This window comes from Sprattus sprattus, assembly GCF_963457725.1.
Source record: "Sprattus sprattus genome assembly, chromosome: 15".
NCBI classification, from domain to species: domain Eukaryota; kingdom Metazoa; phylum Chordata; class Actinopteri; order Clupeiformes; family Clupeidae; genus Sprattus; species Sprattus sprattus.
Window position 1 is genome coordinate 31,943,048 of NC_137913.1, and position 8,030 is coordinate 31,951,077.

Sequence of the window (8,030 nt, forward strand, 5' to 3'; positions counted from 1 at the left end):
TCGGATCAAATCTATGCACAAGCTGTAGCCACCAGTCTCTCGAACTCAATCTTAATCAAGTGATTGGATACTGAGGCAGACCGACGCAGTGCTTCAGTGCTCAGTTTAGTTGGCTAATGCGAAAAGTACATCGGTTTCAATGCTTATTATGCTAGTTGTTTCAATTGGTAAGACTAAATATAATTACATTAACCAACTCAAATAAACTAGTTTACACCAACTTGATAATTCCAGTTTTTGATACAATTACAACGACATTTTCAAGACGGAACTTTCAAGAAAAACTCGATATCGTGAGAATCCGGTAAGTTTAATGAAACTGCTTTGCAGGTGGGACAATGCGATGTTTAGTGGACAAACTTGTTAAAGCTCACATAGGCTACTTTCGCTGGACTTAATAAAACTTTGTAGACTAATCTCTGAAAATCGCCTTTTATTTTTAAGTTGTGACAGTAATAGCCAAGCGATCATATAACTGAGAGTTTACTACTCTTAATGTATTGTTAATACGGGTGTATTGATTTTAAATGCTCCGGAAATATTAATACAGTCTGTTGTACTCGACTATGTTAAGGTGATGCAATGCTCACTTATACTGCCTTTCTGTATAAATATATGGTTCGAGAGCCATGGCGTCATAGTGATGGTATTAAGAGGTGGATTCACTCAGTTTAACATCGTGTAGGACATCGCTGAAGGCACGGACCGCCACTGATTCTGTTGCAGTATAGGCAGAATCCTTTTTTCATTTCCCTCTGGGCCAGTGATCTCACAGCGAGGCCACATTGAAGATGAGGATTCAGCAAACAGGGGTAATGTCCGCGAGTTGCTATCTGTAATTGGAAAATTTGATAAAACCGTTCAGAAAAAGTTAGATAACAACCGTCAAATGCAAAGTATGTGCACCATGACGTGCAGAATGAGATCATCAATGTAATGGCAGAAATGATTAGGAAACAATTAAGGGATGTTTTAAGCATAGTTTTGTGCGCACTTTTTGATACACTTTTTGATCTCTTATTATCGTGGTTTCTACTGTTTGGTCTCATTCATGTTTTTATTGATTGTGACCTAAAATAATATAGCCTACACTTTTTGAAAGCATTTCTGACTATTTGACTTTTTAAGTTAATTCTATCTGATATTCTAATCTGCCGTCTTTAGTTAGAAGTGTATTGAACTTGGTATGTTTAGTTTAATTTGTCGCACATGGTAGTGGTGACCTGGTAGTCATCTGGCGCAAACTTAAATCCACACACTGAAGTAAGTGAAGTATTTGGGATTACATTATCTATAACATGCTGCATCCATTTTGACCGTCGGAGATGAACGCAGCTTTGTGCCCCAAAGACGCGTTAGAGATCAAACGTCTAAACATATGTGACGATATGGTGGGGAGGTGTTGTAGTAGAGAAAAATGAGACTCATATGCTATCACCCTAAATTCATAGCACCCTCAGTAAAACGCCGAGCACCCCCATAGCACCACCAGAAAAAAATCTCTGGCACCGCCACTGACTCTGGGCCCTGATAAGGTTTTGGGCATGTGTTAATGAGTTAAATATTCACAATGGTAGCTTTGTAGATACCATTGTAGTTTTGTAATATTGTATTGTCTCTGTTGACAAAAATGCACTGATTAGGCCCTGACGAGGTTTGGTCAAATGCTGTTTTGTTTTTGTTTGCCCAACAACATAGCATACATTTTCCTTGTCTTAACTCATGTATAATACTAACAAAATGTCAGAATTACAGTTATGCCGCTTACATAATGTAGCCTATAGTGCTTTTTTAAGGTTTAATGACAGGATAGAGACATATAAGATCATTTTAAAGTCCTAATGATCAGCCTACTTATTTGTATGTACCGCAGCTGACATGGAACGCTATTAACCGGTTCAGGAACTTTATTTTTTTGTTCTAACCGGTTCAGGAACGTCAATTTTAGGGTTGAAACGAAAACCAGAAACATTAAAATACTGTTTCTGTTCGGAACGAACCAATTGGGAAAAAATTCTGGTTCAAAGCCCTGTTTAAAAGCAAACTTTTCTCTCTACTGTCTGTCATGCTTAACCTGTTACTGCAGTGGGATATTTCGCCTTAATTTGGAACGATTTGTACTTACACATAATAACACTCAATATCTGAAGTTGTACACATGATACAAAGATCATTCATATCTTAAATTGAAGAAGACAAATGGGCCAAGACATGCATTCACCTCCTGACTTTTATTTTCATCATTAAGTATCAATTTCAAAGCATCATATACAGAACAAAATGTCAAAAATGTAAAAAACGCCTTTCATTTTTATGTTTGACAGTGTGTGGATGGTTTCAAGGGAAGAAAATTCTGTCATGTTCTATATTTCCTGTTTCAACATGTTCCTGAGAAACAAAGTACAAATTTTGGAGCAGATATCTAAAAATGTCCAGGTGTTGCACAGCAATATCTAAATGGTGCATTCAGGCGTCTCCAAGTGTCCAAAACCTCTCCAAGCTCTCCAAATGCATAAAAAAAATGTTCTCATTGCATATCATTGTTTTTTTTCGTTGTACAGACATATATAACTCCATTTTAGACTAATATTATAATTTCTTTTGAAATTGGATTGTGTCACTGTTGGAGGCTGTGCAGCTGGTAGTAGTGGTGGTGGCGACGGGGGTGGTGGTGGGGGTGAGGGTGATGCTGATGCTGGAGCTGGGGTTGGGGCTGGGTCACTGCAAGATAAAAACGTTGGACAATATAAATATTTTGACTGGGTCATGCCTTACAATTGAATTTTGCTTCATGTTATTTACTAAGCTAATGCACAAATATGTAAAATGTAAACATATGTAAAAAACACCATAGTCAAGCTGAAGTGTGATAATAACATAGGCATTATGCATTTAGCAGATGTAAATAAAACATTTCTATGCGTTTTGAGGCAAGAAGCAGGTTGTGCTATGTTAGTATGTTGTAGTCTACATTGCAGCTACGTAAATACAGCAGCAGCATGCTAACCAATATCCATTACTAGCAAACTACATCCCACAATGATAAAAAAAATAAAGCACTAAAGAGAATAAGGCATATGCATAGCTTACTGGTATGCACTGAAAAGTAGTTGGTTTAAATTACTTACGCATCGAGGATGGCATCGATTCCATTCACTCTTCCAATGAGTCCATGCTAGCATGCTAGTCCATGCTGAGTCCATGCTAGCATGCTAGTCCATGCTTAGTCCACTGGCTTCCCCGAAAATCATCAAAAATCATCCCATGTATTTCACTCATCTGCAATCCTCGTCTTGCCATGATGGATGAGTACAAGGGAGACAAATTGCAGCCAAAAATATGCACAAACAAGCCCTCAGGGTCGTGTGGACCAAACCACTTGCTGTGCGCATTTGAAGGTAAACAAAATGGCCCATTTACGCACCGGGAGCGCAGCTGAGACTCTTGAGTTGCGCTTTCAAAAATCTAAACTCCAGGACTGAGCAATCAGGGCAAATGACCTACCTACTTGTTTGGTAGAATCTCTATTATTCGGTAAAACAGGTGTCAATCACTACTGAGAAGTCTTACAAGAAGTGTAAAGTGATATGATAGGACATGCCTGAGCAGCTTCACGATTGAGAGCTGATGCCATTGGTGGTAATGCCTGTCACTCATGACAAACATGTGTTTAACAGCCAATAAAATCCAAAGATTCTGAAAGAGGGGGTCTTAAGCTTTGTAACTATATATAACATCACGTGATAACTTCGTGTAGTGTTGTCAGGAAGAGAGCGAGGAGATCGTCATCAGAAACATACAAGAAAGTGAACGTTTTTTCTCAATGTCGTGAGCAAGTGAATAAACAACTTTATGGACATAACCATGCAGTTCAAGTCTGTTTTTTTAGATGTTTTGAAGGTAAATGAATGTTCTATAACGTTATTTAAGGTACGGATAATGCAGAAACACATTTAAATGGCTTAGTTATGGGAGGAGGCTGCTCCATATGTAAAAAATGAGGATGTGTCATGGTGTGTTTAAAATTGTATTTATTTGTAACGGATGCATGTAGACAACTGAAAATCGGTTTACACATAGTTGGATTACCACAAAAAAATATTAAATGGGAGTTTGAATCATATTTTCAGAAATAGAATTTTCAGGATTTGTTTTGGCGATTTATCCAGTACGGGCCCGCCCCCGGGTCCATTAGGGGGCGTTAAAGCAGTAACAGGTTAACTAAATTGAGATTCAAAAGACCATGTACTGACTGCTGACAGGGAATTTTCATGTTCCCTCTCACACATGCAACATATACTATAGAGAAACACACACATATCACATCATTTTGAAACCCAAAATAATTTACTGTATTACACTCACATACTGTACTTTGTACATTTATACTCTCCCCTTTCAGAAATATGGATGTGGTTTATTTTGATGTCTTACATGTCTAGCATGCACAGAACACACGAGGTAATAACTGCTTCCCTCTTTGTCCTCATGTGTGTCCCTCAGCTGATCTAATGGAGTCTTTCCTTCTTTCTCTCTACAGCCTACAGTGGTGCAGTATTACAGATGAAGGCTTCAGATTTTTACTATCAGCAGTGAGATCAAACCCATCATTCCTCAGAGAGCTTTACCTGGGTGGGAATCAGCCCGGACCCGCAGCACGGCAGCTGATCTCTGAACTTCAGAAAGATCCAAACTGTAAATATATCGACATATATATCTAGACTCTCATGAATCCATTCACATTTTATTCCACATTAAATATTCCTCTACACTGTGTAAAACAAATAATGACATCTGATGTAAATATGCGTTCTCTTTAGTTAATGGAATGATTAGTGACATTATGAAGTCACTGCATATGATATACTGTAGTTGTCCAACAACTCCTTTCCACTGTACCTGTCTTTGTTTAGGAAGAAATTATGTTACTCCTATCTCTGTACTCTGGACTGTTAATATACTCCCTCTCCCTTGTATACTACTTTCATCACGATGCTATTTTAAGCAATATGTATGTTTTATAACCCTTGTATGGTATTCGGGTCTGTCGGACATATAGTAGTTGTCCAACTGCTCCTTTCCACTGTACCTGTCTTTGTTTAGGAAGAAATGATGTTACTCCTATCTCTGTACTCCACTGGACTGTAAATATATGTCCCTCTCATACTACTTTCGTCACGATTCTATTTGAAGGAATATGTATGTTTTTTAAAGTAACCAATGAAATCATTCAAAGAGTTTGTCAGTAGTGTTTTATAAAGAATGTTTTCATTCATATTCCCTTAATTCTAATATTGATAATAAACATAACCGTTAAGAACAGATTAATGTTTATTGTTCAATGATTCTATATTTGTGGTCATTGGGAGTTCACATTGAAAATAGTCTGTGTGTGATTCCACTGTGTGCTCTTCAGCACTGCCTGCAGGAGACCAGAGGTAAGTGCACTTACAGAGGGTAAAGCAGCAGTGCAGTGTAATACCAACAATGTACACCAGAGGCCATAAAAGAGCAAAGACATTTGGTAGTAAATGAGACGCCACCTTTGCCTGCAAATCACATGCTCAATTTGATGGTGAGATAAATGTGGAATAAACAAAAAAAACAGGGTGGAGATGCAATTGGAGCCATGCAGCAAGGAACACCAAGTCAAACTGCAAGTTAACATCTGAATGTAATACAAGTATTGTACACTGGAGGCAGTCTTCACGATACAATACATACTAAACAAAAGTGTCTTTTATATATATTTACACAATATAGATGTAGGCAACATACATCAGTTTTCATGTGACAATCTCAACCCTGGCAGACAAATGGGTAGCAGATCATGGCGTGTTTCAGGACCATACCTGTACATGCCTGGAGTTCAGACACACACACACACACACACACACACACACACACACACACACACACACACACACACACACACACACACTCATACATAGGACCACACCTGTACATGCCAGGAGTTCATATACACTCATACACACAGACACACACACACACACACAGGACCACATCTGTGCATGCCTGGAGTTCAGACACGCACACACACACACATATACACACAGACACACACACACACACACACAGGACCACATCTGTGCATGCCTGGAGTTCAGACACACACACACACACACACACATAAACACACACACACACACACACACACACACACACACACACACACACACACACACACACACACACACACACACACACGCCTGGAGTTCATATGCACAACAGTGGCGGTTCTGCATGGAATTACGCCCAAATGCAAAATTCATTGTAAATTGCTTTGGATAAAAGCGTCTGCTAAATCGCAAATGTAAATGAAAATCTGCCAATACTGTGAAGGCAGTCGACCAACTAAAGTTCTCTCTACAGTAAGAGCTTGCGCAAGAAGTTGGAACGTAAGGGAGATACCCTTTGAAAAACTTGTAAGGGCGTTATAATTAGTTTGTGAAAGACCCAGAGAAACACAAATATCCGACGAGGCAAAATCCTGGACGATTTGGAAATAATATGAGTTCAGAGAAATAAAAAATTATGAAAATAATAGCAAAATAAAACAGTATAGCCGATGTATAATTTTTAAGTTAAGTTTACTTTTTAAAAAAAATATGTGTACTCAAATTTAATTATGTAATCGGTTACATCAAAAGTTTTTAAGTACTCTGAACTTCTTCAGGTTTACAGTGTAGTGCCCACTCCAGTGGCCCTTTATCCATGATGAACAGGCAGGCATCCAGGATGCCAAACTCAAACTGCAGGGGCACAGAACACACCTGCCTTACAGAGGCGTCCGCTCATGAAACCTCACAATTCTAGGCAGCTCACTACACCTGTCCTAGATCTGAGTGCTACCAAAACAGCCACACTGTTCAAAGAGAGATCTAAGTGCTACCAGAACACCCACGCTGTTCAAAGAAAGAGGCTACCAGAACAACCACACTGTTCAAAGAGAGATCTGAGTGCTACTAGAACAGCCACACTGTTCAAAGAGAGATCTCAGTGTTACCAGAACTAGTTAGTCAGACTGTTCAAAGAGAGAGGCTACCAGAAAAGCCACACTGTTCAAAGAGAGAAGATACCTGAACACCCACACTGTTCAAAGAGAGATGCTACCAGAACAGCCACACTGTTCAAAGAGAGAGGCTACCAGAACAGCCACACTGTTCAAAGAGAGAGGCTACCAGAAAAGCCACACTGTTCAAAGAGAGAAGATACCTGAACACCCACACTGTTCAAAGAGAGATGCTACCAGAACAGCCACACTGTTCAAAGAGAGAGGCTACCAGAACAGCCACACTGTTCAAAGAGAGATGCTACCAGAACAGCCACACTGTTCAAAGAGAGATGCTACCAGAAAAGCCAGACTGTTCAAAGAGAGATCTGAGTGCTACCAGAACAGCCAGACTATTCAAAGAGAGAGGATACCAGAACAGCCACACTGTTCAAAGAGAGATGCTACCAGAACAGCCACACTGTTCAAAGAGAGATCTGAGTGCTACAAGAACAGTCACACTGTTCAAAGAGAGATCTCAGTGTTACCAGAACAGCCAGACTGTTCAAAGAGAGATCTCAGTTGTTATGGTTCAGGCTCCTGCAATAGTTTATGTTGGTAGGCTATGACCCTGTGTGCGTCTGACGTCATGCGTTCTTGTATTGCTTGCTATAGCCTTAAGTAAAAACCCGTAAAGAAACCTCGGTGTCTTATTCCGGCACAATTACATGTTAACTGGTTCTCAGAATCATTTCTGTGCGCTTTAATAGCTCCAAAAGGCTCAGAAAACACAAGTTGACTATTTAAAATACTGAAAAAACAGGCTAGAGTGACAGCTCTATGCTCATGTGTGTGTAATTCTGTGTGAGTTCTGGCTGTTGGTGTTATGATATGGAAGTCCCCTGTGTCCCGTACTGTGACGGGAGGGAAACCAGAATAGAAAACTAAAAAAAGAAAAAGAGGAAGACTCTCTCCTCCGCTCTTTCTCTCACATGCCCTCATGATCACAAAGTCCCTG